This window comes from Chanodichthys erythropterus, chromosome 21, assembly GCF_024489055.1.
Source record: "Chanodichthys erythropterus isolate Z2021 chromosome 21, ASM2448905v1, whole genome shotgun sequence".
In the NCBI taxonomy this organism is placed as follows: Eukaryota; Metazoa; Chordata; class Actinopteri; order Cypriniformes; family Xenocyprididae; genus Chanodichthys; species Chanodichthys erythropterus.
Genome location: NC_090241.1, coordinates 2,415,034 through 2,434,257, shown reverse-complemented (window position 1 = coordinate 2,434,257; position 19,224 = coordinate 2,415,034). Strand labels below are relative to the sequence as shown.

Here is a 19,224-nt window from a genome sequence, read left to right as displayed (position 1 = left end):
AGAGATCATAGCATATTTGGTAACACTTTATTTTACAGTGCTGTAGTAACACGCTACTATAGTAATAACAGTAAATTATGCATAATTACAAGTAACTAACCCTAAACCAAACCATAACCTTAACTGTAACTCTATAGTAAGTACATGTAGTTAATTAATAGTACTTTGAGTAATTGCAATGTAACTACAGCACTGTAAAATAACCGCATATTTTTCCAATTGTTTTCAATGGGAGCGCCGTGTTTTTAAAACGTCAGGTGCGTAACGATTGTGACTTGGACTGTGATCAGAACTCAACAAATGCCAAATTCAGGGACAGGAATAGAGGGTATTCATCAACGTCACTTTCCCTAAGGAACGCACTCCCTCAGCTGGACTGAGTGGGAAAAGAACCTGCTGGATGACTGGATTCAATAGAGGAAACTGCGAAAACACAAGTAAAACAAATGATTACACTAAAGGTTGGGCTCAAAAGTGTTCCTTATGACATGTCAAAGAAACCTAATCTATGGATATTGAAATGCAGCCAGGAATCGTGTTTCCTGACATTTATATGTGCCGGATTTTGAAATACATTAAGCAAATCTGCCTGTGAACGCTTTATATAAATACAATATAGGAATCGGAGTGATCACTTATATCAATGTTATATATTTCGTCATATCGTCCAGCCCTAAACTTGTCTAGTTTTGTCAATGTTTATTTAGAAACATCCAATTATGCAGAATATAAGATGGTAAATATTTAATTGATGAGTTGTCAACTCAATATATAACAATACAATATATAGGGTATGATTTTACCCCAAAATCCAACATTTTGATACAAAATGATAACTGCAAAACATGTTTCTTTGCATGGAGTCCAGCTTTTTCTGTGAATTGCAGCGACCTATATGCTTCTTTTTATGTAGCTTTCAGCAGTCTGTAAAAATACACCTCAGATTTTGTGTCAAAGCTATTTTTACAGTCAGTCGCAAAGCTCTATCCCATTTTGGATGTGTTTTGTATGTTTTTCGCAGCATTCATTCTCTTTTGCCAGAAAAGAGATACGTTTTTGATGCTTGAAATTTATCTGAAGGACCTCTCACATGGTGCATAACTTGTCAAAGTGTGGTTCAGATTATCCACCAGTGTACTTTTCCCATGGCTGTCTAAAAGAACATAAGCTCTTCTCTGAGGGACAGCTGTAGAGTTTGATTTTCCCCAAATAGCCATAAAATTACCCATAGTGTAGCTTGACCTCTATGTTGCTTTACCCTGGTCAGCTCTATTAGATGGATTCAGGGACCCCAGGCAGAGGCTTAGGGACCCAGTTAATCTCTAATTGAATCTGGAGCAGGTCCAGCTAGCCACAATACAGGTCAAAACAGGTATGAGACACCATTTATTTGCTTTTCTTTTGTCTTTAAGCTTGCTTCTTATCCAAGAGCTCCCATCTCAGATTGAGTGTTGGTGAGATGTTGTTTTAAGAAGAGTCCATGCCAAAGATAACCTCTTTCAGGTGGTAATATTTCTCTCTGTTTACCAAGTCTACACAAAACTCTTTCATTTGTTAAGTCACAAGATCAAAAAGAGGGCGTTGGGCCTTATTTCCCATTCCCATACCTCAGCATAGCTGAATATACACTCCAAAAAATACTGGCTTAAAAACAACTCAAAGTGGGTTGAAAATTGGGTTGGGTTGTTTTAACCCAGCGACTGGGTTAAACATGCTGGATAGATTTATTTTAACCCAAGTATTTTTTTAAAAAATGACTATATGGTTGGCTTAAAATGAACCCAAAATTAAAAATCAGACAGATAATTACTAGAAGCAACAATAATAATCAAAAGGTGAACATTTATGAAGCAATTTAATAATTGTTTACTTAATTATTATTCATTAAACTTATTAATGTACATTTATTAAACATATTAATAATTGTTATTTTCCAACATGTTTTGGGTTCATTTAAAGCAAGCAATACAGTCATTTTCAAACAATAGTTGAGTTAAATAAGGTACCCAGCAGGTTGGGCAAAGATTTAACCCAATTGCTTGGTTAAAACAACCCAATAACTAGGTTTGTCCATTTTCAACCCAACTTGGATTGTTTTTAACCCAGCATTTTTTAGAGTATGCTTCAGCATTTCCTCATCTTGTCTCCTTGTATTTATTAATGGTGTCTCGTAACTGAATTGGAAAAGTGCATTACGGGTTAATACGTTTTTTCAAATAAAAACAAATCTGCTACATAAACTTGAGATGCTGGAGACATTATTCTCATGCTATTTCATTAGTAAGCTGGGAACTTTGGCAGGAAATTCATGAGATAAAAGAATCAAGCTTTCAACCAAAACCTAATTAATGGTGTGCCAGTCTAATTCTTTATTTTATCGAAAACATCTGCTCTGTGCTTGAGGTATAACTGTGCACCAAAAAGTCTCCCCTGATACTTCCAAGGTTGTAGCTCTTCTAATTGGGATGTTTTGTACCTAAGAAGGAAGTGGTTCAGTGCAGGGTCAACAGTGCTACAATTAAACCATTTTCTGTAGGTCAGCGCACAGACGGTGGACCAAAGACATAGTTCAAGGGTGTTTTGCTGGTATGCACCTCAACCAAACGCTCCTCAAGATGTGCTTATTTGTGAAGTGTCTTTTCTCTATCCAAGTGTCTTTGAACTGTGTCAGGGGAGGATGCAGCCAGACTCAAGTTATAATAGAGAAGAAGTGCTTTATGATCTCTCTGATTGAGTCTCAGCCCATACAGTATGTTTGCTGATTCTTATCTGCTCAAAGATGTGGCAATGGTCAGTGGGGGAGAAGCACAAGAGAGTATTTATGCCTCCCCGTCCCTTCCTCAAGTTTGAGACATGCCGACTCGGCGCCACAGAGTGAAGCACAGCATTTTCACCTTGTTTATCTCCCTCACATTAGTCTGAAAGGCAGGCATTCTGAGCCTTCATTATGTCTGTGTTTTATACAAAGGGCCTCGAGTTATTTGCTATTATCTGTCTGGAATTCTAAACAAAGCGGAATCAAGGCCAATCTGCACTATGGCACATAATGGCTTTATTCCACAAGATAATTATCCCTGGTTGCAATCATGAAGTATCACTATCCCAAATACAAAAGCAGCGTATTTATTTCCTTTTGATTACATGAGGTTCATGTAATAATAGGATTTAGAATTTTTTCACAGTTATGGAAGGCTGTCAACCACAAAGCTTACAAAACTTGGAGTGGAACAAATCTTCCTTTGACTTTATTTATTTGTTAGCCCTTAAACCAAATTGTTTTCTAGCCAAAGCTCTGAAAGAAGAGATTCATGCAAGTTTCACACAGCAACTCTTGGCACTAGAACTAGAGATTTTGAAATAATGACCTACATAGACTCTGTCCATGCCCTTTACTTTAATTCAAAGGGAATAGGTCTTGCAAAAATCTGATAAAGTTCTGCCATCATTTACACACTCTCATTTTTTTTTTTTTTTTTTTTTTTTTTTTTTTTTTTTTCAAAAAATATATGACTTTCTTTCTTCTGTAGAGCACAAACAATCTCACACTATAAACCCAAATTAGTTGGCAAAGCGCAAAAAAAATTTGAGGTAATCAGTTACATCAAAATTATTTGCTCTTAACTTGAAATATTTGCATAAACTATCCATCTAACTTCAAATTATCATGTAATCTCAACTTAATATTTTTAACTTGCTAGCTTTAATTAAATACTTCAGTAAATGTTAACTTGTGAATGGGTAACACAATGATTTGGTAGCATTAGCAGAGCATAGCTAATACAGACAATTTAAAGGGTTAGTTCACCCAAAAATGACATTTCTGTCAGTAATTACTCACCCTCATGTTGTTCCAAACCCATAAGACCTTCGTTCATCTTCATAACACATGCATGCATTGTGCTGCTCACGTGACCAGAGCTGGCCAATACTGAGACGAATTTGTTGAATAAAGTCGTTATTTTTATTTTGTTTTCGTGCACAAAATGTATTTTTGTTGCTTCATAACATTAAGTTTGAACCACTCTAGTCACGTCGACTGTTTAAACGATGTTTTTACTACTTCTCTGGACCTTGAATAACGGTAATTTCGTTGCTTTCAATTGAGGATTAAAAAAAAACTCTCAGATTTCATCAAAAATATCTTAATTCGAAGATAAACAAAGATCTTACAGATGTGGAACGACATGAGGGTGAGTAATTAATGACAGAAATTTTATTTTTTGGGTGAATTAACCCTTTAAAATATACCTTCTCTCAAACTAAGCTCATGATCCACTCGTCAACATGATGGTTTGGTAACCCCCCAAAAAACCCGACATAACAGACACTTTTCTACATTAGCATAGCTAAACATTAAACACTACTAAATCTCCTACTTAACATTAAACCCAAAGAAGAAAAAAATATTCATTTTTTTTATTAAATTTTTACATTTAGATTTGTCAAGATTAAAAAAAACAAGTTTATAAAACTAAAATCAATGAAATAATTCAGATTACTTAAAATGTGTCAGTTTTGTGAACTCAAAAGAAAAAGAAAGTTGTAAATACTCATAAAAGTTAATTTGATTGAACTCATTTGTTTAATTTAAGATTACCCTACTCAAACCAATTATTGTTTTTTTTTTTTTTAGCATTAGGGTTTACAGTGTTTCCACACAATGAAAGTCAATGGGGTCCATTGTTACACCTTTTTCGAAGGATTCTTCAAAAAATATTCTATGATGTTGTATAGAAGAAAGAAAGTCATCCAAGTTTGGAACAACATGAAGATAAGTTATGACCAAAAGTTTTATTTTTGGATGTACTATCCCATCAAGTCTCCCCTGAAAACTGCAGGCCTCAGCTCTCTTGTGAGCAATGATTATACAAACGTGTACTGTACATAATGGTGTTTGTGCAATCAGCAGACAGGAATCTCTTTATGGCTCTGTGAAACAAAGCCAGGTCAGTTAATGTAAATGCATGCACATACACTGCAAGCATGCACCTTAGCACATAATCAAACTATTAATCAATGGGGGGAAATGAGCCCTTTGACCCTTCCCTCTCACTAATGGGGCTCCTAACAGAATGTAGCTGTTCGCCAGCAAACTTACAAAATGATCAAGGCTCTTGTGAGACTACTGATTCAGGGAGCAGCAGAAGAAATGATCCACAAATGTTCAACATTCCATTTTGAAATCATAGAAGATTTAGTGCTTAAAAACAGGTGTGCATATCAACATATCTTCACTATGGATTTCTGTGTTATTTTGTTCCATGTAGCGTAAAATTCTTCCTTGACCTCAAATGAATAATGCACCAGAGGAAAGCATAAACGCAGAGTAACACCTTCCAAACTCTTAACTGTATTCACTTGGCTGATGTTTCAATAGAATCACATTTTATTAGAATAATAACCCTCCCTCGCTTTACAGATGAATTGGCTGTCATGGTAAAACTCAAGCTGATTTGCCAACATTATGATGTAAGATTCTCAAATCTCTTGTGACTCTTCTCAGTGATTTACAGTGCTGTAAATTATATCATGGTTAATGAAAAAGTTGACAAATTAATTGTGCAGACTCTGTGAGAGGCTTGAGATGGTACATAACAGGTGATGATGACATACTGAACATTTCCATTACACACATCCCGGACGAGCCCCCACTTGTTACAACTGGCTCTTAGGCTGCAACAAATAGGAGACCAGACGCCCCACTTCTTTGCAAAACATTTATTTTAATGCAAGAAGAACAAACATAAGTATAACATAAACAAGGAAACATTTTAGGGCCGGGCATGGCAGGTGTCAGGTGGTTCAGCCACGCTCCCTCCAGACAGCATCTAAAAACACAAACGCACTGGGACGTCACACAAGGAAATGTAATCTTTTACAATGTTACATTTTTTTGTCTCAGGTTTTAACTACCCTATTGGATGGTGAAAACCTGGGTTAGATGCAAGCCCCGGAAAATGTGAATGAATCTGATATCAAAGAGAATTTATTTAGATTTCTTTTTTAGATCTCCATTGAAGCTCAATTATAGCATTGCCCTGCATCAACCAAAACAGATGTGAATGAGGTGTAAATGGGGTCACTTTAGACCCGAACTACTACAAATATTGAGACACATTTACTGTATAGTGAATTCCTGTACACTCTAAAAAATGTTGGGTTATTTTTACTACCCAAGTCCTTGGTTGAGCCTTTTGGATCATTTTTAGGGGGTCATTTTTCCATTTTTTTTCCAGTGTTTGAGTAGTTTTGCATTAATTTGTTTAGAAAAGTTCTATATAAATAAAATTTGCTTGCTTGCTTGACATAACAACCCAGTGTTTGTTTGTTTTTGTTTTTTTTGTTATCCAGGTCCTGGGTCAGACATAACCCAGGGGTTGGGTTATTTATCGTGGGCTTTTAGCGCCCTCTTAGGAGAGAGCAGTGTAGCTCCGTCAAATTGATGCATGTCTTCAGTAAATTACAGGTTTGTGTACGTTTTATTTTATCTAATTTTTTATTGTTCTGTATATCATTTAATTTTATGCAAAGCAACATACGGGGTGCGATGTGAGCCACCTAAACGAGTGTCGCGTCGGTCTTTATGTGATGTAAACACCTGATGCCTTGCATAAAATGTAATGACTTTATTCAAAAAGATACAGAATATAAATATTTAGGATGTTAAAATGTGTTCTCAGAATTGTACACTGATTATTTATGGACAGGTTATGGAATCAGTATCAGCATTTTTGGGCCCTTGATCAACCAAAACAGATGTGAATGAGATGTAAATGGGGTCACTTTAGACCCAAACTGCTTAAACTGTTCATGCTTATTTCTCAGTGATAAACATATACTACATTGATTTTTCTAAATAAAACTGTATGAACTATGCTATTTAGAAAAACAGAAAAGAAGGAACCGGACTCTGTCTGCTTAAGTTTGGTTTTGGTCAACTTTTTGTTTCGGGAAGCAGATACAGCATCAATGATTGACAGTTTTCTGTGTCTCTGTCTATCAAAAGTAGTAAAGCACCCTCAGGATTTATCTGAAATGGACTCCACCAGATCCTTGTTGCCTGAAGTCTATGTAGTAGATGTCAGCAGAGAGAATGGAGGTCAGGATTCAATACAGTAGACTGACAGCTAAGCTGCCTTTATCCCAGCGTCTGGCCCCTTTTTGTGTGTCCCCAGTGGCCTTGGGGCTTTTTCATCTCCTTGGTCTAATATTTACCCAATTTTGGAACCTTACCAGAGGAAGGAACACCAAGAAAAGAACCTTGAGTAAAGCTTTAAACATTGTAACTGTTGAGAGACATCCATGAGCTGTAAACCCATATTCTACCTGACACAAATGCACACACAGAGCTAAATGTGTTTGGCTGAAACTGACAGGTTTGTGTGAATGAAACCAACAGAGAGTGTATATATTCTGCTGTGTCATTAGGAACAGTGTTTTTGGTTAAATCAATGTTGTTCAGTATCATCTTTGGCAAATGCAGCAATTGGACCCAGAGATGCAGGGAGGGATGTTGTTTGAGTAAATGCAATGCTGTATCAGGTTCCTTTCTGATGAGAGATGGACAGGTTATGCCATAGAATACGTAAGTGTGTGTGGGTGTGAAGATGAATGGGGTTTGCATGGCCTGGAGTCAAGGGCTTTTTATAGATGCAAAGCGCTGCAAGGACTGGTGGGTAAAGCAGACAGTTATGAATGGGTCTGACTAAGAACCCATTAGCAAAGAGTTATTAATTACAGCCATGATAACAGATGAATGAGAGCGATTTATTGAATATTGCGCTGGGAAAAATAACCTTGTTTAATCTTCGTCATTTGTAATCTGGTTTCTTTGATTTACAGGTTATGAAATGAGGAAGGAAAAATCTAACTGGAATCAAACTCTATCATGTATAGTAAGAAGTACCCAGTTTAGGAATATACAACAGAAAAAAATATATGCAGATTTGATGAAGTGCAGAAAAAAAACTACATTAATTGAACTGTAAGATATTCTACAATTCGTTCTCTCTCAAATTCAGAGCTGATGAAAGCACTTTCGTAGTAGACTTGAACTTTGGACCAAACTAATGAACTTGAGAGATAAATTCATTGAATTTGACATTGAGGAATGTAGTTATTAGGGTAGCATCAATCTCTGCTACAACTGTAATTTGATCCACCATCTTTCTGTTCCCAGACCAGTACACAAAACATATATATACACAGTGGCATGAAAAAGTATGTGAACCCCTTGCAGAATCTGTGAAAATGAGAATTATTTTAATAAAATAAGAGGGATAATAAAAAATGCATGTTATTTTTTGTTTAGTACTGTCTTGAGTAAGATATTTTGGTAACACTTTACAATACGGTTCATTAGTTAACTACATTAGTTAACATGAACTAATAATGAACTGCACTTATACAGCATTTATTAATCTTTGTTAATGTTAATTTCAACATTTACTAATACATTATTAAAAGCTTGTTAACATTAGTTAATGCACTGTGAACTAACATGAACAAAGAATGAACAACTGTATTGTCATTAACTAACACTAACGAAGATTAGTAAATACAGTAACAAATGTATTGCTCATTGTTAGTTCATGTTAGTTAATCCATTAACTAATGTTTAACAAATGAACCGTATTGTAAAGTGCTACCGATATTTTACATAAAAGATGTTTGCATTTAGTTCACAAGACAAAACAACAGCTGAATTTATTAAAATAACCCCATTCATAAGTATGTGAACCATTGATTCTCAATACTGTGTGTGGTTACCTGAAGATCCACGACTGTTTTTATGTTTTGTGATGGTTGTTCATGAGTCTCTTGTTTGTCCTGAGCAGTTAAACTGAGCTCTGTTCTTCAGAAAAATCCTCCAGCTCCTGCAGATTCATCAGTTTTCAAGCATTTTTGCATAATTGAACCCTTTCCAGCAGTGACTGAAGGATTTTGAGATCTGTGTTTTCATACTGAGGACAACTGAGGGACTCAAACTCAACTATTAAAAAAGGTTCAAACATTCATTGATGCTCCAGAAGGAAACACGATGCATTAAGAGCCGGGGGGTGAAAACTTTTGAATTCAAATATCTGTTACAGATCCCTTGTCTTCCTGGACTCCATATCCCATGATCCTCCTGTTTCCACACCTGCACTCATTTCCCTCGTCTGCTCCTCATCAGCACTCATCACCTGCACCTGGACTCTATTGTCAGCACTCCCCATATATTGCACTCACTCCCTGCACTCCTGGTCCGTTCTCTGTTTATGTCAACGTGTATGTTTGGTGTTCCTGCTCTTTGTTCATTAAAGTATTGTATTATTGTGGAAATCCGTGATCTGCCTCGTCTCTGCACCAGCTACCGTAACAGAAGAACGGACCTTTACCAACTGGATTTCCACAGAAAAAAAAATGGAGACTTTCCCCAGCTCCCTGGATCCAGCTCCTCCATCACCTCTCACCCTAACAGCCAGCGAACGCCTTATCGGGCTCCTGCAGGTAGGACGTTCGCTGGAGAGGTGTGTGGAGGAGTTTGTTGAGCTTGCTTACTTGACTAACTGGCCCGACGCTCAGTTGATCTCCCTGTTTTTGGATGGATTGGATGACGACACTATCCGTTTTGATGAACCTGTTTTTTGTTTCTCCTTAAGCGAAACTATCAATTTAATTTTGTGGTTGAATGGCTCCAAATTCTTTGTGGAAGAGGTTCAGGATCAGTGTTGTCGTCCAGTCCATCCAGAAACACGGTTGGCCGGGCCAGTCAGTCAACCTCCGGCTTCCTCCGCACACCTTTCCAGCGAACTCCCTGCCTGCCCCATGCTGGACCCATATTCCTCCACTGGGCCCAGTAAGAGGAGGAGGAAGAAAGCGGCTCCAGTATCTCCAGAGCCCGCTCCAGTATCTCCAGAGCCCGCTCCAATATCTCCAGAGCCCGCTCCAGTATCTCCAGAGCCCGCTCCAGTATCTCCAGAGCCCGCTCCAGTATCTCCAGAGCCCGCTCCAGTATCTCCAGAGCCCGCTCCAATATCTCCAGAGCCCGCTCCAATATCTCCAGAGCCCGCTCCAGTATCTCCAGAGCCCGCTCCAGTATCTCCAGAGCCCGCTCCAGTATCTCCAGAGCCAGCTCCAGTCCCCACAGAGCCAGCTCCAGTGCCTGTGGGGATTTTAATTGTATTTGAGGGGATGAAATGGCCCTCAACCCCAGTCTCCGCCGAGCAAAGTTCTCCAGTCTCCGCCGAGCAAAGTTCTCCAGCTCCAGCCGCCGCCTACGAGCCCTCAGCTCCAGCCGCCGCTGCCGAGCCTGCCGCTTCAGCCCCAGCCGCTTCAGCCCCAGCCGCTTCAGCCTCAGCCGCCATGCCCTTCCTCAGACTTTTAAAGACTTTCCTTAAATTCCCCATGTATTTTTTGGGGGGGGGCCTAGTACCCGTTCCGGTACCTGTGGGTGGGGAACTCCTGGGCGGGGGTTCTGAAGCGCCAGAGCCCACCAGTGCACCTGACCCTCCATGGCAGCCCGCTGCACCTGACCCTCCATGGCTGCCCACGGCTCCAGACCCGCCATGGCTGCCCACGGCTCCAGACCCGCCATGGTTCATGGATCCGCCCTGGAGACCTCCGTTCCTGTCCGCTCCTCTCCCTGCACCTGCTTGAGGTCTCCAGGGCGCCCGCCCCGGTGTCTCCATCTACGGCGCGAGGTCGCGCCTACCGGGAGGGGGGAGTACTGTTACAGATCCCTTGTCTTCCTGGACTCCATATCCCATGATCCTCCTGTTTCCACACCTGCACTCACTTCCCTCGTCTGCTCCTCATCAGCACTCATCACCTGCACCTGGACTCTATTGTCAGCACTCCCCATATATTGCACTCACTCCCTTCACTCCTGGTCCGTTCTCTGTTTATGTTAACGTGTATGTTTGGTGTTCCTGCTCTTTGTTCATTAAAGTATTGTATCATTGTGGAAATCCGTGATCTGCCTCGTCTCTGCACCAGCTACCGTAACAATATCAAGGTAAATTGTACTCAATTTTTTTTCCCCGGGAAACATGCAAGTGTATTCTGTTGCTTCTGAAGGGCAGTACTAAGTGAAAAACAATGATATTTAAACAAAATAAGAAAAATTTTGACATCTTCATCCTGTTCAAAAATTTTCACCTCCGACTCCTAATGCATCGTGTTTCCTTCTGGAGCATCAGTGAATGTTTGAACCTTTTTTAATAGTTGAGTTTGAGTCCCTCAATTGTCCTCAGTGTGAAAAATCAATCATACAGTCACTGCTGGAAAGGGTTCAAATATGCAAAAATGCTTGAAAACTGATGAATCTGCAGGAGCTGGAGGATTTTTCTGAAGAACAGAGCTCAGTTTAACTGCTCAGGACAAACAAGAGACTCATGAACAACCATCACAAAACATAAAAACAGTCGTAGGTCATCAGGTAACCACACACAATAATGAGAATGAATGGTTCACATACTTATGAATGGGGTTATTTTAATAAATTCAGCTATTGTTTTGTCTTGTGAACTAAATGCAAACATATTTTATGTAAAATATCTTACTCAGGACAGTACTAAACAAAAAATAACATGCATTTTTTATTATCCCTCTTATTTTATTAAAATAATTCTCATTTTCGCAGACTCTGCTAGGGGTTCTCATACTTTTTCATGCCACTGTATATTACAACATAATCTTTGTTTAAAGCTGCAGTCTGTAAGTTTTGCCTCTTTGTCGCCATCTCTGTTTGAAACCTGCAATTGCAGTTATTCATGTAATTATCATCTTTAAGTTGGTTGTGCATTGACTTCAGCAGATGAATCTAATGTTTGCTGTCAGACTGGAGTGGATACTGTATTTTGGAATCACAGATTCTGCATCTTGGAAATATGACCAAAATAAATCTAAAAAAATAAGTAACATGTCTGCCACTTTTGTTCTGACCAACTGAGAAAAAAAAAACATTGCAATAAATCATGCTCCCAATGATGATTAAATCTAATGATCGCTTAGCTCGGATCACATCAAACCATGCAAATTATTATTATTGTTACACTTTGTTCTCAGATTGTTAATGTTAACATCAGCATTGCGTGACTATGTGTATTTAGTGTGTATTAGTGTTACCTGTAGATTTCAGTTTCTGTAGTCACTCCGCAGTCTGAGGTCTTTTGCTTTTGACTACGAGTGAATCTCCGGTTGTCACTCATGATTGTCAGTTGGATTTTTCTGGATTACAATCCACCATTAACATGATAAGTTTAATTATTCCATCTGCTGTAAGAAAAGGCTATAAATGATCTGCTACCAGCAGCATCCTCACATGCCATATATCCTACAAGCTGAGACTCGTTCTTCATGTAAACAGCCGTGACGTAATGACGCAAAGACGAACGGCTGCATGCACGAATTTCCCGCGGAAACCTACCAGTACCACCCGAATTATAAAACATCATTACAAGCTTACCGTTGTGAATCGGGCTAAGGTAAGGAGATAGTTTTGAACATTGTCTGGTTATTTACTTGCTCAAAAATTGATTTTGAATGGCAAATGATACAGTATTAAAAGACGGTTTCTATGGTTTCTGGTTTCTAATTGAAAGTTCTAAGTGAATGAATCAGTTGAATGGTTTCGCATAATGGCTCGACTTCATTGTGTAAGACACAAATAACATGTCTAGATTATTTATATCTAGTGCTTGCTTGACTATTTTTACTTCGCATTTGCATGTATCTTAACTGTAGGTGTCCCGCCCATGTCAGAACCTTTTGTTCACTCAGTCCAGAAAGAAAGATGATAATATCCAGCCTGAAGTCTGCTGTGCAATAGATACTGTGGGATTTTTTACAATGATATCATTTAGACCAATAAACTCTCTGTGCATTTTAATTTTAAAGAGCCATTTACTCCATAAAACTTTGGAGAGATTGCCAAGGTCAATATATGTTGTGGTCTGCAGTTCAATTGCAATCAAAACAGTCTTAAATTTCTTTAGATGTTTTATACATCCCTGCTCGACTAAGGCACGACTGCATGTTAAATTGCTTTAGGTTGGCCTGGGTCAGGATTCTGTGGAGAGTTGCATGTTTAACTTTATTGTATATAACTATAACACAATTCAAGGAAGTCATTCCTGAAGTGGAAAATATTTCATTCATATCAACACGTCATCACAAAAACGTCTCAACATTTGATCCAGAAGCTTTAATGATTTTCCCTTATGTTAACATCATGTCTCAGTCCATCACATTTGAGCTTGTTCCCATGAGTCACAGTGTTTTAAGTCATATGTCGTGAAACAACTTTGCCCACATGTTCGAGAGCCTCTTGAGAGTGCCTGTCCTTCAAAGGATTGTGTGGTAAAGAGACAGCTGTAAATTCATTGTGGTTAAAGCAGCGGGAATGACCGAGGATCAGACGTTTGATCTTGTTCTTCGAGTGGAAGCGGAGGCCGGGTGCCTCAGCCAGAATGGATTGCGATGACTTGCAGAAGAGCGGTGAAGGAGCTCTCTGTTTCTCAGCAGTCAGAACACAATGCCCAGCAATCTTCCTGTGGCAAACCCCAGAGAAACATGTAAGGAAGGTTCAGAGGAAAACCAAATGCCGGTCACTTTCCCTCAGTGTATGAGATTAAGCATGGGGCCTCCCTCTCCTCACTATCTGGCACTTTTTTGGCTCTGGCTACCAGGCACCTTTGATCTCCTTCTCAATGGACCGCAGACTGCTGCCAACAGAGGGGTATGGTAGACTATTATCATCAAATCTAATCTAGCTCCATCTAACAGCAGAGATGGAGTGATATATTTAGACTGTGAACATAGGTCATGAATTTGTGCTGTGGGGTATGAGGGAGAAGTAAGGAAAAGAGCTAATCAAGCTTTAGATGTTTTGGCAGGGCTTCACCACTGAAGAGATCCAGTGAAGTATTGTGCACTCATTTGAAAATGATTAAGTGGATTCTTAGGGTTGGTGTGGAGATGAAAAAGAAGGGAGAAATCCTGCATGTCTGTGTTTGCTTCAGCCCAGAAATAAAGCACAGTCCAAAAATAATATATATATGCACTACTGTTCAAAAGTTTGGGGTCAGTGCAATTTTAGTTTTACAGTTAATAAGAAATGGACAGTTCAATTCAATTTCAAATAAATGCTGTTCTTTTGAATTTTCCTGATAAAATGCATCACATTTTCCACACAAAAATATTGAATAGTGCAACTGTTTTCAGCTGTGATGACAATAATGTTACCTGAGCATCACATCAGCATATTATAATCATCGATTCAGTTGTTTTGACCCAGCGGTTGGGTTATATGTTTGTCATACCTGCTGGGTAGTTTTATTTAATCCAACTATAGTTTAAAAATGACTATATGTCTGGCTTAAAATGAACCCAAAATATGTTAGAAATTAAAAATCAAAAGGTGAACATTTATTTATTAAACATTATTCATTAAACTTCATTACTAAATAATAAATGTTTCCAGCATATTTTTGGTTCATTTTAAGAAACAATACAGTAATTTTTAAACAATAGTTGGGTTAAATAAAACTACCAGGTTGGGCAAACATTTAACCCAACCGCTGGGTTAAAACAACCCAATTGTTAACATAAGCAATTTAATACATATTTAATTATTATTCATTAAACATATTAATAAATGTTAATTTACAACATATTTAGCGTTCATTTTAAGTAAGCAATACAGTCATTTTTAAACAATAGTTGAGTTAAATAAAACTACCCAGCAGGTTGAGCAAACATTTAACCCAACCGCTGGGTTAGTCCGTTTTCAACCCAACTTGGGTTGTTTTTAACCCAGCATTTTTTAGAGTGTAAAATACATGATTGTGATGGATCATGTGACACTGAAGACTGGAATAATTCAGCTTTGCCATCATAGAAATACATTACATTTCGAAATATATTAAAATAGAATACAGTTGTTTTCAATTCTAATAATATTTTACAATACTACACTCTAAAAAATACTGGGTTCAAAAACCAAAAAAAAAAACCACCAAAAAAAACAAGTTGGGTTGAAAATGGACAATTCCAGAGATTGGGTTGTTCTAACCCAGCGGTTGGGTTAAATGTTTGCCAATCTGCTGGGTAGTTTTAATGAACTCAACTAATGTTTAGAAATGACTATTGCTTGCTTAAAATGAACCCAGAATATTTATTAATTTGTTTAATATATGAACATTTATTAATTTGTTTAATATATGAACATTTTTTAATTTGTTTAATATATGAACATTTATTAATAAGTTTAATAAATGTTCACCTTTTGATTATTATTGTTTCCTCTAGTAATTATGTGTCTGATTTTTAATTTCCAACATATTTTGGGTTCATTTTAATGCAGTCATATAATCATTTTTAAACAATAGTTGAGTTAAATAAAACTGTCCAGCAGGATGGGCAAACATTTAACCCAACCGCTGGGTTTGTCCATTTTCAACCCAACTTGGGTTGTTTTTTACCCAACATTTGAGTGTACTGTTTTACTATATTTTTGATGAATGAAATGCATATTTGGTGGGTCAAGTCAAGTCACTTTTATTATGTAGTTCTTTTTACAGTACAGATTGTGTCAAAGCAACTTTGCAGTGATAACAGGAAAATAATGCAACACAGTTTGTTTCGGCTACAGCAGCTCTAGAAGATAAAGTTTCATTGTCCAGCTTAACCAAGTTCAGTGTTGATTCAGTTCACATTGAGTCACTGCACTCAGATCAATAATATCTCTGAATATTAAGTTAGCGCAATCATTCTGCTTTTTCCTTCTTCTTCAGATAATTCTTGTCACCGTATGAATGGCACAGAGGATCCTTGATTAAAAGAAGACTTTTGTCGTATCCTCAGACCCCTGCATCATTCCTCGGGAAGTGTGAACATCTCGGTGGCGCTCTGTCAACATGCAGCCGGGTTGGTGAAAGACTTATTTGTTAGGCGGTGACAGTATCAGTGGACTCATATCATGTTTGCATATTTGTCTCTGTTTGACAGCAGCCCACAAAAGGGGGAGGCCTGGGGTTAAATCCTGATGAATTGAGCTTCCCGAACAAGAGGAGTGTGGAGTGACGTGTTTCAGACCCCCATACATCACTCTTTTTCTGTCACACATTCTCTCTCTCTTTCTCCTGATTTCTTTTTCTCAGTGTTTCTGTCTCTCTGCTTCTCCCCTTTTCCAATTCACAAGCTGTTTTGATCAACACATTTCTTTGTTTTTCTCGGTTTTCTCATTTTAGTTATTTTTTGCTTCCCTTTCTTTCTCCTTTTCTGTCTCCTGCACACATCTTGGCCAATAGGTGGTGCTACAGCAATCAAAAACGTGAAACTGCTCATAATCAAGTGCCTTATATCGTTGGAAACGTGTATGATTTTATTTGCACCTGGAAAAAGGTGTTTTTTTGCCCGATCAGAACCAATCCAGTGCATAAAGATTTTCTGGATTCTGAATATCAATAATTATCAAAGAAAAAAGTTGAAATTACGATTCATGGACACTAAGGGGTGCCAAAACATTCAAAGTAGGCGGAGCCACTTTTACTAAAATGGCTATAACTCAAGATTGAAATGAGATATTTTCACCAAACTTGGTACACATGTGAATTGGCTCAATCTTTGGTCACAGTAAGAAAAATTGCGCGATTGGGCACTAGGTGAGGCTATAACACGAAAAAAAAAACATGCAAACTGCTATAACCGTTAGTCTGATTGACTTGAAAATTGGCATGCAATGTTTTTGTCCAAGGTGCCAAGATTGTCTATGAGGAAATTTGCGTATCTCAAATACCATGGCGCCATCGGCCAATGAATTTTGAGCACCTATTAGACAAGGTTAATCAGAATGAAACTCAATCAAGACTCATGGCCCTAGAGGTCTGTAAGAATTTTAAAAGAAATCAGCCACAAGGTGGCACTAATGAGTTTTACGCCTCTGTAATAATGTGATGTTTCACGCATCAACACAATATGCATATCATTTGATAGATCTCCTCATACTGAACAACTTTGCCTCAAGAACTGCTGTCAATCAAATTGTTCATCAAATATTTGCAATTATGTAAAAAACCTACTTTTGTGAACCAGTCCTAGGTTTTTCACCTGATTGGAACCAAACCAGTGCAGAACAATTCTCTGGAGGTCAATAATAATCAAAAAACAGTTGAACTTTGGATAGCTATAACAGGGTCATAAAAAAAAAAAAAAAAAAAAAAAAAGTGCATGCAAAAGCCTATAACTCCTAAACAAAAACTCGAAACGTCATGAAAATTGGTGAGCACATGTGACATATGATTCCAAACAAGCATGCAAACTTTTTTGGAGATCTGACTTTAGGTGGTGCTATAACTGTTAAAAAACTTTAAACCCCATATATTTCCAATGGTAAATTGCCTGTTTTGGCTGTAAATAGTCGTTTCCTTCTATGATTTAAATGGTTGTATGCTTGCTAAATAAAACAATACATTTTTGTGCAAGTGTTTAAAGTGCTTGAACCCGAATAATTGCTGCTCGCAGCTTTATTCTCTAATTATTTTCTCTCAGCCTGTCTGTCATGTTTATTAGCCATCAATAACTGTATATATTGAGAGTAGAGCCGCTCTCTCTGTTTCTCCTTTACACTCAAACACAAGATAACACTGCAGCAGGTGATGAGAGCACTTCTCTCTTCTTTCTTGCTTTACGGCCATCTGTGGCCTCCTGAAAAGACTCCACTGAATAAACAAGTCTCATTGCCTTCTCCTCAAAGGCTCCATTTGCTCTTATATTACAGGCCATATATAAAGTGCCCTGTAGGCCGTTCTGTCTATTTAACCAGTTTCCCTTAGTAACAGTGTCAAGCATACCACACATCTGACCGCAGGGTGAAATGTGATAATTGTACAGAGAAGTAACTATATAGAGAAGGATTTTCAGATAATAGCATTTGTGGAGTGTCTGGCTCTCAAGACCTTTTCAGTGACTCTATTCTAGGATTGTTGACATTCTTACTGATACATTCGTATCTACAGACACTCTTCAAATATGCTGCTGTCCGACAGATACGACAAAAAGAGTCAAAAGATTTTTTTAGGTATGCAAAAGTTCTTTATTTGATTAAAACAATAATACTGCAACATTTTAAAGGAACAGTTTTCTATGTGAATATATTTTAAAATGTAATTTATTCCTGTGATCAAAGCTGAATTTACAGCATCGTTACTCCAGTCTTCAGTGTCACATGATCCTTCAGAAATCATTCTGATATGATGATTTGCTGCTCAAGAAACATTACTTATTATTATCAATGCTGAAAACCATTTTTGCTGCTTAATATGTTTTATGGAAATCATGATACTGCACTATTCAAAACTTTAAGTAACAAGAATATCTACGGCAAGCCCTTACAAAAAAGTTCATTTTATGAAACTGTATATTTTTAAGTATACTTTATGTAGTAAGTATGCTAATATCAATGTGTACTAGTAGTAAACTTGTAAGTGTACTATTTCAATACTATTTTGGACTAAATTGCACTTTTAGAATATAAAAGTATAAATAACAGTAGTAAACGTTAAGTAGATAACTATAGTTCACAAATACGTTTCTCATTTGTACTGCATCTGTACAACAAATAAACTTGTAAGTATACTAGTAGTTTACTATTTTAATACTAGTACAAAATGTTTTAGTTTATGAAAGTACACTTTCAAGTGTAATCTCAGTAAACTAGTTTAGTAGTTTTATACTGCAAGTGTAAGTTTTCTTTAAGTGAATATAACATCATACTTTTAGTTTACTATTTATGTATTATTTTTGCACTTGTATACTACTATAAATTATTCATGTTTTATACTTAAAATATACCTTTAACTATACTTTAACTAATTTTATGAACATTTTATTATAGCTTTCTTTTTTATCAACACTTGAATGTGGATAAGTTTCATAAAGAAAGGAAAAAACAGGAATAAAATGCATTTATATATATATATATATATATATATATATATATATATATATATATATAGTAATAATGCTTTACAATATTGCTGTTTTTACTGTAATATTGGTCAAATAAATGCAGCCTTGGTGAGTATAAGAGACTTCAAAAACGTCAACAAATATGAATTATTCCAATCATTTTCTATATACATACTCTCATTTAAAATCAGCCTGAACTTTGCAACTATTAAAAGGCCTCATGTATGAAACAGATGTGTGAGTGCAAAACTCCTCAGCCATAATAAACTT

General features: G+C 37.3%; 1 long non-coding RNA gene across 2 annotated transcripts; it reads left to right on the top strand.

Moving 5' to 3' along the window:
- Window positions 1-6,351: 6,351 nt before the first annotated feature.
- LOC137011557 (uncharacterized) lies at window positions 6,352-17,827 on the top strand. 2 transcript variants are annotated; one of them, XR_010893491.1, is made up of 3 exons: window positions 6,352-6,466; window positions 15,780-15,912; window positions 15,997-17,827. It is a non-coding gene; the product is annotated as an uncharacterized lncRNA (long non-coding RNA). The 2 variants fall into 2 exon arrangements; XR_010893492.1 differs by lacking the exon at window positions 6,352-6,466 and adding an exon at window positions 13,647-13,723.
- Window positions 17,828-19,224: the final 1,397 nt, after the last annotated feature.